We start from the raw sequence: 14499 nt of genomic DNA on the forward strand, positions 1-14499 counted from the left end.
CCTTGAGGAAAAATGTTTAAGAAAAAAATTCATATATATATATATATATATATATATATATATATATGTGTGTGTGTGTTTTTTGGGGGATTTAAGAAACTCTCAAGTACACACATATAAATAAATATATATATGTATGTATATACATATACCTTTTTACAAAATAAAATTTAATGTCTTTTAAAGTGTATTATACTGAAACCTAGCAATGTGTAGTATCTTATGCCTATAACCTCAGTTATGGATAAAATGAATCATGAATCAGGAGGTCTGTGTATTCTAGGAATCCTATCATGTGAAATGAGATCTTGTTTCAGCTACAAACATGGTAAAGTTATTTTTATGTTTTTAAATTATCATTATATTTATTTATTCATTTTACATCTGGATTTCAGACCCATCCCTCCTCTCCACCCAGTCCTACCCTCTCACATTCTTCCTCTTTCCTCTACCTTTCTCCGAAATGGGAAACACCATCATCTTCAACCCCCGACAACCCCCACTCCCTGTGGCACTACAAGTGCATCAGGACTAAGGGCAACCTTTTCCACTGAGCCCAGATAGGGCAGCCCAGTCAGGGGAGAGTGAGCTAAAAGTTGGCAACAGAGTCTATCAGAGACAAAACCTAATCCATTTGCTAAGGAACCCACACGAAGAACAAGCTGCCTATCAGTTACACATGTGTTGGGGTCCTAGGTCTAGTCATGGATGCTCTTTGGTTGGTGCTTTAGTCTCTGAGGCCCTGTGCACCCAGGTTAGTTGGTCTTTTAAAATTTTCTTTCTTTCTAATTTACAATTTATTCACTTTGTATCCCTGGTGTAGCCTCCTCCTTTATTTCCTCCTGGTCCCATCCTCCCTCCTTCTTCCACCTCTCTCTATACCCTTCCCTAGTCCACTGATAGGGGAGGTCCTCCTCCCTAGTATCTGACCCTAGCTTATTGGGTCTCATCAGGACTGTCTGGATCCTCTTTCTCTGTGGCCTAATTAGTTAGGCAACCTCACCTGGGGGAGGTGATCAAAGAGCCTGCCCCTGATTCCCTTAATAGGGAACCCACATAGAGACTGATTTCTCCAGGGCTACACCTGAGTAGGGAGGTTAGTTGCTCTCCACGCATGGTCTTTGGTTGATTCATCTGTCTCTGCAGGACCACCTGAGCCCAGATTTTTTGCTTTGTTGGTCTTCTTATGGAGCTCCTGTCCCCTCCAGGTCTTTCTATCTCCTCCTTCTTCCATAAGATTTCCTGCACTCTGCCCAAAGTTTGGCTATGAGTCTCATCTGCTTTGTTATCATGATGGGTAGAGTCTTTCAGAGGTCCCCTGTGATAGGCTCCTATCCTGTTTCTTGTTTTCTTCTACTTCTGTGTCTATTTATTTTTTAAAGTTCATATGTAATATGAAAATTTTCACAGATATATAAATAGATAGATTATTATCTCTTTTCATTGTTCTGTCTAAAACCTCAAGCAGTACTTTGAATACAAAGGAGGAATAGGTATCCTCTTGTTTCCGATTTTGGTCCAACTGCTTTGTTTTTTGTGTTGTTTTGGTTTTGGTTATTTACTTATTTTCAAGACAGGGTTTCTCTGTGTAGACCTGGCTGTCCTGGAACTAACTTTGTAGACTAGACATCCACCTTGCTATCTCCTAATACTAGCATTAAAGGCATGCATTACCACACTTTGATTTTATACTTTAACCTGCTGTTGTGTGCTCACTTTAGTGTATTGAGATATGTTGCCCCATATCTGAAGAATGCCAAATTTTCACCCCCCCAAAAAAAAGATTTTATATTTTTTTAAAGTCTTTTTTGCATTTAAGGAGATAGTCATTTGAGTTTATTCTTACCTCTATTTATACATGTTAGATTATCTTTAAGGGTTTACATAAATTTAACCATCCTTGCATTCCTAGAATGAAGCAGACTTGATCATTTAAGATAATCTTTTTAGTGTACAATTGAATTAAATATTCACGTGGTTTATTAAGAGTAGTTTTGTCTACATTAACCAGTTATATTGTCCTATAATTTCCCAGCTAAGTAAAAAGAATTCTGAAGAACTAATTTCTTTTCTACTTCATTGGGTAACTTATGAAAAATTAGAGTTAGTTGCTTTATTACAATATTTGAGAGCAGAGGATAGCTTTGAATTCAAGGTAAGCTTGGTCTACATAGTTAGTTCAAGGCCAGTCAGAAATTCATAAAGAAATCCTAGCCCCTAAAGAGACAATGCACATTTCCTCATAATCAATAAACTCCCAATAGCTCTTCAGCTAGGAGGGGACCAATGAGCTTCTTCTCCACCCATGCTGGAAAATTTAATTTTCTTGAGCTAGTACACATCTTCTAAAATTAATCATGGCTCCTGAGAGATCATGTGTGTATTAAGCCATTCATGTCTAGATGATCGTATTTCACAACTCTCCTTGCCATCTTATATTCTTATATATTTATATTCTCATATGTTCTTTCTGAGCCTGATTACTGATGTTCTGTTAGTATTGTAGTTTCAGGTACAGGTTAATGTAGATGTCCCATTTATGCGTTAGCAGGCCCAGTTGCAATGTCTTGGGATTTTGACCAGTCAATAATTTCTGCATTCACCATAGCTTACTATAATAAGAAGCATCTGTGACCGAGACTGAGAACAACACATATCTGTTGATGGAAACACAAGTATACAAAAAACATATTGACAAAATAATAATTTAGAAACACAAAACAGTATTTTTCTTTATGACCCATGTCTCAAACTTTTTTATCTTTTATTTTTTGACAATATATATAGTATAGGACTCCTATGGATCAGGTGGCTTCAAGTCCAAGCAGAAATGGGTTATTTATTTATATAAAAACTTGCTGTTATTTTGTTCTGATGACAGTGTCCTTTGCTTTACAGAAGATTTTCAGTTTCATGAACAATTTATTAATTGTTGATCTCAGAACCTGTTGTTGATCTCAGTGCTGTTGGTGTTCTGTTCAAGAAGTTGTCTCATGTGCCAATGAGGTAAAAGCTTTTCCCCACTTTTTCTTCTAACAGATTCAGTGTAGACATCCAGTTAGACTAGCACCATTTTTTGAAGATGCTGTCTTTTTGTCATTGTATGGTTTTGGCTTCTTTGTCAAAAATTAAGTTCCCATAGAGGTGTGGGTTTATTTCTCGGTCTTTGATTAAATTCCATTGATCCACCAGTCTGTTTCTATGCCAGTACCATGCTGTTTTTATTACTGTTGCTCTATAGTACAGCTTGAGATCTGAGATAGAGATATCTACAGAAGGAAAAGATCATCACCAATCCTATATCTGACAGAGGGCTAATATCCAGAATGTATAAAAACTGAAGTTAAACACCAACAAACCAAGTAATCCAATTAAAAATGGGGTACAGAGCTAAACAGAGAATTCTCAACAGAGGAATATTAAATGGTAGAAAAACATTAAAGAAATGTTCAATGTCTTAGTCATTCAGGAAATGCAAATCAAAACAACCCTGAGATTTCACCTCACATCCATTAGAATGGTTAAGATCAGAAACTCAAGAGATGTCCTCCTCTCCTTCTGTCTGACCCTAGCCTATAAGGTCTCATCAGGGCTGGCTGTATTGGTTTCCTCTGTGTCCAGGCAAGGCTGCACCTCCCAAGGGGGAGGTAATAAAAGAGCTAGCCACTGAGTTCATGTCAGAGACAGCCCCTGTTCCCATTACTAGGGAACCCACTTGGAGGCTGAGCTGCAACGGGCCCTATCAGAGGACTGGGAAGGGTCATGGGAGGAGAAAAGGGAAGTACGGTAGGATTGGGAAAGGATGAGTGGGAAGGCTACAGTTGCAATACAAAGTGAATAAACTGTAATAAATAAAAATGAATAAATATTTAAATAAAAACTCAAGGGATGATGGATGCTGGAGAGCTTGTGAGGAAAGGGAACCTTCCTCCATTGCTGGTGTGAATGTAACCTTGTACAACTACTTTGGAAATCAACCTGTTACTTTGTCAGAAAATTTGGATGGCCCTCAATGGAGGAATGGATACAAAAATTGTGGGTTTTAGGAGGAGCATAGGGGCATAGGAGGAGATGAGGGAGGGAGGATGGGATTGGGAGGGGATTAGAGAGAGGACTACAGCTGAGATACAAAGTGAATAAATTATATATATATGTACATATATATATATATAAAACAATGAAAAAAGAAAGTGTGGTACATTTACACAATGAATACTACTTAGCGATTAATAATAAGGATATCATGATATTTGCATGCAAACTGTGGGACCTATAAAAAATCATCAAGAGTGAGGTTATCCAGAAGCAGAAAGACACATATGGTATATGCTCACTTCTAAGTAGATATTAGCCATATAATATGGGATAAACAATCTGTAGTCCTAAATAAGGTAAAGGTCCTAGGGAAGATGCCAGTAGTAGGTTGAGATGTTAAATGTGGATGAGGAAAGTGTCACTGAATCTGAGAAAGCGGAGAAAACATTAGGACAACAGTGAAGGCACCAAACAGGTCTTGGTGGGTTGAGTAACTTGGGCTATGGTAAGCTGGGATATGGTGCATACAGTGTGAGCAAAAGTAAAACTAGAAAAAGAATGCTGTGTTTAAAGAAAATAACATGAGGAAGTACTGTGCTGGATGAGTGCAGAAGAGTATTGGGGGGGAGGAGGTAGCAGAAGACTGAAAATTCATGGTACAGTTAGACTAAATAGCTTACAAAAAAAGAAAGAAAAGGAGAAAATAGAGAAAGAGAAAAGAAGAAAAGAAAAAAATGTGAGAAAAAAATCCTTTCCATTTACTGTATTAAATTTCTGTATCTTATAAAACTTCATATTTAAATATAGGATTAATTCTGTTAGGAAATGATACGATGGCTACGTTGTTCCTTTTCTGATTAAATGTAAAATTTTCTGTAAGTTGGATGCTAATAAATGTGCTTTCAGGGAAAGATTCACCCTAGAAAATAATATCAAACACATCCTTACATATTGTGTATATTCATTGGGAACCTTTATTTTTATGTTGCAGAATATTTTACTTATGTGTATTGAACAACTGTTAACGAAAATGTTCATATTTTTGAGAAGTTTCTCTTTCTATATTTTATTTTATGTTCCGGTTATTGACATGTAAGAATATATATATTTGAACTTAATATATATAACTTTGGTCTCCCCACCCCCGAAGGGAGGAGCAGTCCTGTTAGGCCACAGAGGAGGGCTTTGCAGCCAGTCCTGAAGATACCTGATAAAACAGGATCAGATGAATGGGGAGGAGGTCCCCCCTATCAGTGGATTTGGAAAGGGGCACGGTGGAGATGAGGGAGGGAGGGAGGGAGGGACTGGGAGGGAATGAGGGATCGGGACACGGCTGGGATACAGAGTTAATAAAATGTAACTGATAAAAAAATAATAATAAAAAAGTTGAAAATAAAGAAATGAATAAAGTGTAATTAATAGTAAAAAAATAAAAAATTAAAAAATAATATATATATATAACTTATTATATATATGTATATTTATATGAGTAAGAAATGGAAATATTAACAACTGTTTCAGATAGTCACCCTAAGTCCTACTCTAGGGTACAGAGTTTATAACAATATCACATTTATATATTCATGAATGTATTCTTTTTCATTATTGTAAACCACATGAATCAAATTCAGTAATCCCTGACAGTTTAGTGGGATAAAACTTAGTATATATTTGTAAATGTTTTCAGTATTTCATGTCTCTTTGGCAGAAACAGTCTGAAATCAACAAGGGAAACATTTCATCTCCAAGGCCCTTTTTACAGCATCTTTCACTTCTTTGTTTCTTAAGCTATAAATCAGTGGGTTTAACATGGGAACCACCAGGGTATAAAATACAGACACTACTTTCTCTTGTTCTAAGGAGTATTTGGAGCTTGGTTGAATATAACTGAAGCTGACTCAGCCGTATAACAGAGTCACAGTGGTCAGATGGGAGGCACAGGTGGAGAAGGTTTTGCGTCTGCCTGCTGCTGAGTGGATTCTCAGGATAGCAGCAACAATGAAGATGTAGGAGACTACCACAGTCAAGAGTGTAGTGATTGCAATGATGCCAGAGAATACCAAAAGCAAGAGCTCATTCACAGTGGTGTCAGAACAGGACAGCTCCAACATGGCAGGTAGGTCGCGGAAGAAGTGATTGATGACATTTGGCCCACAGAAGGACAGCTTCATTAAACCAATTGTATGTGTCAATGACTTTATTATGCCTCCTAGGAAGGAACAAAGCACCAGCCCAACACAAACCATTTTAGTCATGGCCACTGTATAAATTAAGGGGTTTATAATGGCCACATACCGGTTATAAGCCATTGCAGCCAGAAAAATTCCTTCTGTGGTAATCAATAATGCAAACAAAAAAATACTGCATAATGCATGCAGGTAATGAGATAATCTCTTGTTCAACAAAAAAGTTCATCAGCAATATGGGTGCAAATACTGAAGAGTACCATGCATCCACAAATGACAGAGACCTAAGGAAATAATACATGGGTGTGTGGAGTTTAGGAGTTATGTAGATCAGAAAAAACATCCCCAGATTTCCACTCATGGAGATGACATAGATCACCAGGAACAAGATGGAGAGGAATACCTTGAGTTCATTACGATCTGTCAGTCCCAAAAGGATAAATTCAGTAACAATTGTGAAGTTGACATTTCCCATGTAATTATGTGTCTCAGTATCTGCTAATAATAGGAGATTTGGATAAACAGACATTGGCATATAAATATCTTAAGAATACCAATCTAGTTATGTTATATGCATTAAAGAATTCTATCTCTAGTTGCCCTGCTAATAAAAAAATAAAAAAATAGATATTTTTAGCTAAAATTCTATGATTTCCTGTAATGTCATATTTGTATCTTTTACTGAAAATTCTAAACATATATTTAATTAAAGTTAGATTCTTAGTTGAGAGATCCAATTGAATGCAATTCCACAGGCTAAAAAATAACTTCCTGATTACAACAGGTAAAGACTTATTTATAAACATTCCAAATATAAATTTTGCACTTAACATATGTTTCCATTCAAACTGTCCTTAATACTACTAAGTTTTACTATAATAAGATCTAATGTGGAAAGTCTTCTCAAAAACAATAAAAGTATGCATTGTAGATCAAATAGAGTGATGTGACTGTTCTCAACGTACAACTCACACAAGAAAATATATTATAACATATTTAAGCTATAGCCATCACATGCTGTTAAAATTAGTTACTATTCTACATGTGCATACAATGTTTGTGCATAGTAGAGAAGATCTTATGCTTGATAGGCAAGTACTCTATTGCTGAAGCACCTTATATTTGTTTATGATGTGTGATAAGCAAAGAACTAGCACTAAATACCTCTAGAGGGTTCTTAGAGGACAAACAGAGGCATTGACTCCTGAGAAGGTTATCTTTTGTGAATGATGCTTTGACCTGTAACAAAGCATCATAAAACATAACACTTATATTTGATTAATAAAATCTGTTTAGTCACACGATTTGATGTCTAATTGATACTATTTAAAAAATAAACTAATTATGTAAAGTAAAACAATCAATTAGGCTCTGCTTTTATTCTGCAATGCAGGTTTTATAATAAGCAATATCTTTCTAGTCTAGATATAAATCTCACTCAGCTCCTATACATTTTCTCAGAAACCTCTAACTTTTCCTAGATAACAGAAGATCATTCACAAACAAGCAATGTAACTCACTTGCCTCTTGCTACCTATAAACCAAGCAGAATGGAAGTCACTATTTTAAACATATGAGTGGGAACTTAATTGCTAAAGGATAAATAATCATTGACTACCTTGATAAATCCAACATCCTTTAGTCTGTGGTTCCTCTGTTTATACGGTATATAAAATACAGAAAATAATCACATTGTAAGACGATGAATACAGTAACAAGAAGACAGCAGTACCACATTTATTTATAGTAATAATTGAAAGGCATAAAATATTCTTAAATTACAATTCTTTCTTTTAGAAGATATTCTTTTGAATTCACATACTGGTTTAGAAGTTGAACAACAAATTTGAGTCTCATGCAGAAGAAGAATAGAAATATAAGAAACTTGAGCTGATGACTAAAATACCACTCATCCTCTCTATAAGTTATAATGAGTTTATCAAACTTAAATCTTTTTCAAGAATGGTTATATAAAAAGGTTTAGAGGAAGGAAAGTAAAGGGACAAATGATGTTACTATAATCTCAAAATATTAAAAAGAAAATACTTGCTCATAGAAAAGTAACTAATTTGTAATATTTATGAATAGACGTATCAAATAAACAAATTTAGCTTATGCACAGAAGGAAATTATATTCAAAATAAGCCTCTTACAAATGCTGTAACCACTCAGTCCATGGTTGTCATTCCCTATAATTCCAACAAACAAGAATTACAACAGTCAAAATATCTTACTTTTTGATGTGGTGTATAAATTCAAAGACTGTTTGGTGGACAGGGGGTTGAAATTTAAAAGTATTCTTAAATAAAAAAGAGACAAAAACAAAAACAAAACAAAGTCCTTGGCATGAAAATACATGTGAGATAATTATGTGCTACAAGACTTGTTCAAGTATATATGTTCTTTGGTACAAAGGGAATAAGTCCCTAAAGTTAACTTATAATTCAAAATATGTAGTTCAAATATTATTAAATGTTCTTGTTTCTCAAGGGAATGAAGAAATTATCAAGGACTTGATGGCTCCCATGAGAAATTCCATTTAATTACTATTGTAATGAATAGAAGATCTGTACAAATAAAACATGATTTATGACAAAAATAAGCAATGAAATGAAATATCTGGTTGTTTCTTTAGCATGGTCTTTAGAACATACTCCACGTACCACTGTGAAAAAGTAACAAAAGAAAACAGATACACACACAAAACTAAAACAAAAATGGTAATGTACATTTGATGACCAGAGAAAGACATGGCAAAATCTAATTCTATCTCTTAACTCTATTTGATGATAAATAAAGCCATCATAAATTTCTACCAACCCTACATCTGACAGAGGTTAATATCCAAAACATAATGAACTTAAGAAAGTAGAAAATGAAAAGCCAAAATAACCTATTTAAAAACAAGGTACAGATTTAAACAGAGCATTCTCAATGAATTAATCTCTAATGGCTGAGAAGCACTAAAAGAAATGCTCAACTTCTTGAGTTCTTTATATATTCTGGATATTAGCCCTCTGTCAGATGTAGGGTTGGTGAAGATCCTTTCCCAGTCTGTAGATTGTTGTTTTGTTCTGTTGACAGTACCCTTTGTTTTATTGAAGCTTTTCAGTTTCATGAGGTCCCATTTATTTATTGTTGATCTTAGAGCCTGTGCTGTTGCTGTTCTATTCAGGAAGTTGTCTTCTGGAGTGGATAGGAGCTCCACAAGGAAACCAACAGAGCCAAAAATCTGGGCCCAAGGAGCCCTGCAGAGATGATACACCAACCAAGGACCATGCATTTTGAAAACCTAAAAGCCCTGCTCAGATGTAGCCCATGGCAGCTCAATATCCAAGTAGGTTCCCTATTATGGGAAACAGGGGCTGTCTCTGGCATGAACTCAGTGGCCACTTCTTTGATCACCTCCCCCTGGGGAGGGGTGCAGCCTTGCCAGGACACAGGAAAAGACAGTGCAGTCAGTCCTGATGAGACTTGATTGGCTCGTATCAGATAGAAGGGGAGGAAGACTTCTATCAGTGGACTATGGGAGGCACATAGATGGAGAAGAAGGAAGGAGAGACTGACTGGAAGGAGACAAGGGAGAGGGGCTACAGCAGGGATAAAAAGAGAATAAATTGTAATAAATAATAAATTAATAAATAAAAAGAAAAAAGAAATGCTCAACTTCCTTAGTTATCAGGGAAATGCAAGTAAAAATGACTGAGATTCCATCTTACACCCACCAGAATGGCTAAGATAAAAAACTCATGTGACAACACATGCTGGAGATGATGTGGAGAAAGAGGAACCCTCCTCCATTGCTGGTGGGAGTGCAAACTTGTACAACCACTTTCTGACTTCTCAGAAAATTTGGTACAATTCTACCTCAAGACCCATTCTTGGGCACAAACCCAAAAGACGCTCCACTGTAGCACAAGAACGTTTGCTCAACCATGTTCATAGCAGTTTTATTTATAATAGTAGAAACTGGAATCAAATTAAATGTCCCTCAACTTAAGAGTGGATAAAGAAAATATGGTGCATTTACACAATGGAATATTACTCAGCTGTTAAAAACGAGGACATCATAAAATCTGCAGGCAAATGGATGGAACTAGAAAATATCATCCTCTGTGACATAATCCAGACCCAGAAAGACATACACGGTACTCACTTATAAGTAAACATTAGCCATATACTACAGGATAACCATTCTACAATACACAGACCCAAAGAAGCTAACTAACAAAGAGGGCCCAAAGGACGATGCTTGACTCCTTTGGGAAGTTAAATAGATGTCATAGGTGGAATGGTGGAATGAATAAGAGGGAATTGGATAAGAGATGGTGGGAAGAGGAACAGGGGGATCAAGTGTGGGCAAAACTGAGGAAGAAAGAGCTGGTAGAGAGAACAGAAATTGTTGGAGATGGGGGGCATCTATGTGATGAGCCAGGAACCTAGGACCAGGCAAACTCCCAGGAATCTATGAGGGTGACACCAGCTAAGACTCCGAGAAACCAGGAATATGGAACTTGAAATGTCCACCTCCTGTAACCAGGCAAGACTCCCAAAGGAGAAATGGGAATACTAACGCACTGAAAAAAATTTTTACCCAAAAGATGGGGTAGAAACTGAGGGAATGACCAACCGTTGACTAGTTCAACTTGAGACCCATCCTCTGAGAGAGAGCCCACCCCTAACACTATTAATGATAAACTGCTAATACTTGAAGACAGGAGCCTAACATAATTGTGCTCTGAGAGACGTCATCCAGTCACTATTGGAAACATATACAGAGACCAATAGCCAAATATTAGGCACAGCTTAGGGAACCTTGTGGAAGAGGTGTGTGTGTGTGTGGGGGGGAATTGAAGGAGCCAGAGAAGTTAAGGAACACCAGAAAAAAACCTATAGAGTCAACTAACCTGGGCCTATAGGGGCTCACAGTGACTGAACCTCCAACCAAAGAGGACACATGGACAGAAGTGGGCTCCCTACACTTACATAATTGATGTGCAGTTTGGGCTACATGTGGGTTCCCTAACAACTAGAGCAGGGGTTGTCTCTGACTGTGTCAGCTATCTTTGGATATCTTTCTCCTAACTGGACTGCCTTTTCTATCCAAACTAGTAGATGTGCCTAGTCCTACTGTAATTTGATATGCCGGAGTGGGTTGATATAGATGGGAGGCCACCTTGGTTCTGAGGAGAGAAGGGCCTGGACAGAAATCATACAGTACTTAAGGGACCACAGATTCCAACCCAGACTACTATACCCAGCAAAACTTTCAATCAACATAGATGGAAATTCAAAATATTCCATGACAAAACCAAATTTAAACAATATCTACATAGTAGCCCAGCTCTACAGAAGTTACTAGAAGGGAAACTCCAAAACAAAGAAAATAATTACATCTAAGGAAACAGAGGAAATAGATAACTACACAACAACAACAACAAAAAAAACTCCAAAATAATACAAGCAATGAAACTCAGTGACACCACCAACCCCACATCAAAAGTAAGTAACAATTGTTGGTCACTAGTATCTATCAACATCAACGGACTCAACTCCCCAATAAAAAGACACAGACTAACAGAATGGTTGCAGAAACAGGATCTAACATTCTGTTGCATCCAAGAAACACACCTATGCAACAAAGATAAACACTACCTCAGAGTAAAGGGCTGGAAAAATGTTTTTCAAGCAAACGGTTCCAGAAAACAAGCTGGAGTAGCCATCCTAATACTTAATAAAATAGACTTTCAACCCAAGTTAATCAAAAAAGATAAGGAGGGCCACTATATTCTCATCAAAGGAAAAGTCCACCAAGAGGACATCACAATTTTGAATATCTATGCCCCAAATACAAGAGAACCTACATTCATAAATGAAACATTATTAAAGCTTAAATCACACATTGATCCTAATACCTTAATAGTGGGAGACTTCAACACTCCAATCTCACCAAGGGACAGATCAACTAGACAGACACCAAATAGGGAAATAAAAACACTTACAGAGTCCCTAAATCAAATGGACCTAATAGACGTCTACAGATCTTTTCATCCAAACTCAAAAGAGTATACCTTCTTTTCAGCACCGCATGGAACTTTCTCCAAAATAGACCACATAGTTGGTCATAAAGCAAGCCTCAACAGATACAAATAGATTGAAATAATCCCTTGTATTCTATCTGACCACCATGGACTAAAGCCGTACCTCAACAACAACAGAAATAACAAAAAGCCCACACGCACATGGAAACTGAACAACTTGTTACTCAGTGACAGCTGGGTTAAGGAAGAAATAAAGAAATTAAAGACTTCCTAGAATTCAATGAAAAGGAAGGCACAAGGAACCTACAGAGAATGTTCTGGAACAGCCACAGCCCATGAAGAGCAGTTCTGAGATGGGCATGCAGGAGCATTGAGGTGCTTTGGCCTGGCATGGTGACTTGTACCTATAATCCCCATCTGCTCTAGAGGTTGAGGTAGAAGGTTCACAGGTTCAAAGGCAGCTTGGACAAGCTAGGAAAACCCTGCCTCCAAATGAAAATAAAAAGGGACTGGGGATTTGCACACTTAAGGTCCTGGGTTCAGTCTCCAGTATTGCCAGAAGAAGGATGTGAAAGCAGCCCTGCATGAGCCCTTGGCATCCTGTCACTCCCTTCCTGGACCTCTTTGTATTATACTTCTGTGAGGGTGTCACTGTGCCACACCCCTACCACCGAAGTGCTGAGGTACTGTCTCTCTTTGCTGCCTGAGTTGTTGTCTTTATGTTTGGCCTGACCAGTGATGGGTCTCTTGTCTTGATATGTCCTTCTTCTCTTCCTGCCCATGTATCCAATGGGGCTTTTGTGGAAAAAACAAAACAAAACAATAAAATCATAGTCTTCTTAAAGTACTGACTGAGCTGTAACACCAAAGGGAGGTTCTTCAGTGTGGGCTGTGTTGTTTTGACTCAGACCCTAGCCTCACTTCTCAGCTTTCCTCGTTGCTTCTGTGTGCCCTCTTGGGTGTCCATCATTGATGATGGACATCATAGATGATGCCTTTCGAGAACATTCTCTGTAGGTTCCTCTACAGTCCCCTTGCTTCTGCTGCTGCCTTTGCCAGAAAGAGTCACCTACTTCTCATGAGGCTCTTGTCTCTCCTTCCAGTGTTAACTGGAACTCCCTTTTCTGTTACCCCTATTTATTTCTCCACTCTCCCTTCTTTTATGGTTCCTGCCTCCATGTTACCATGTGGCTACAGGTCTTAATAGGGTCATGCCTGCAGTTCTGATGGCCATTTGTATAACTTGTTGGGCTACAGAATCTGACCTGCCTGTTTAGACTGCAGGGCTACTCCATCTGGCTGAGTGTGATGGTGCATGGATCTCGCCGATGTCAGGATGTAATACTTGGAAAAAGAAGAAATATACACATGTGTATTTTCTTCCTTCATTTCCCACACACTTAGCTCCCACCAATGAAATGTTAGGTTCAGCATTATGACTTAATTTTTCTAAATTATAAATGTATAAAGAAAATATGGTGCATATATACTATGAAATGATATTCGATTGTAATGAAAAGTGTAATCATGAAGTTTGACAGTAAAAGAATATAACTATAAAAGTGTATATTGCTTAAGACATCCAGACCCAAAGAAAGAAACAACTTAAGAAACAAACAACAAAAAACAAACATTAAAAATATTATTTTAGATCTGATTTAAAAGTACTTTCTGACTTCATTTATCAGTTCAAAGATATTTAGCATTGTTTTCAGTCTTCTGGATACTGGGTCTATAGGGTGACAATGAACACAACTGAGTATTTGTGGAGTAGAAGGTCACTTCTTTCAGGGCTTATGCTATAGCTATGTCACACAGTAGGTTATTTTGATTAATTGGTTGAGATTATAGTGTAATTACAACATTTATTGCTTTGTTATTCCCCAACACCCCTTTTTATCCTAGCCATTGAAATGATCTTATGATTGCTGAAAGTGGGTATAAACTAACAAAAATAAACATGGATATTGTTTAATACATTTAATTATTAATTCAAATATGTCTGAGGTCATAGACCAACAATAGCAGGTAGTTACTAGTACACAAATGAAAGGAAAACCCTGTAGAAGAATGCCAGTCCCAGCTGTGCACACATTCAAAGCTAAGTCATCCAACACACAGAAAACGAAACTGAGAACCCTTATGAAGTCATCGGTGCAGTAAGCCAAACTGTAAGTCCTGTTTGTCTCACACTGCAGGGAAGATTGGAAGTTGATAAGTAAATAAAATTAATGAGG

General features: G+C 37.2%; 1 protein-coding gene and 1 pseudogene across 2 annotated transcripts in view; one reads left to right on the forward strand and one right to left on the reverse strand.

Moving 5' to 3' along the window:
* The window catches only part of LOC110543637 (olfactory receptor 10AG1-like), a 186092-nt gene that overhangs the window by 50721 nt on the left and 120872 nt on the right, over positions 1-14499 (forward strand). The window lies entirely within an intron of this gene.
* Positions 5757-6696, reverse strand: LOC110543847 (olfactory receptor 5J3-like; annotated as a pseudogene).

This window comes from Meriones unguiculatus, chromosome 7 (assembly GCF_030254825.1).
Source record: "Meriones unguiculatus strain TT.TT164.6M chromosome 7, Bangor_MerUng_6.1, whole genome shotgun sequence".
In the NCBI taxonomy this organism is placed as follows: Eukaryota; Metazoa; Chordata; class Mammalia; order Rodentia; family Muridae; genus Meriones; species Meriones unguiculatus.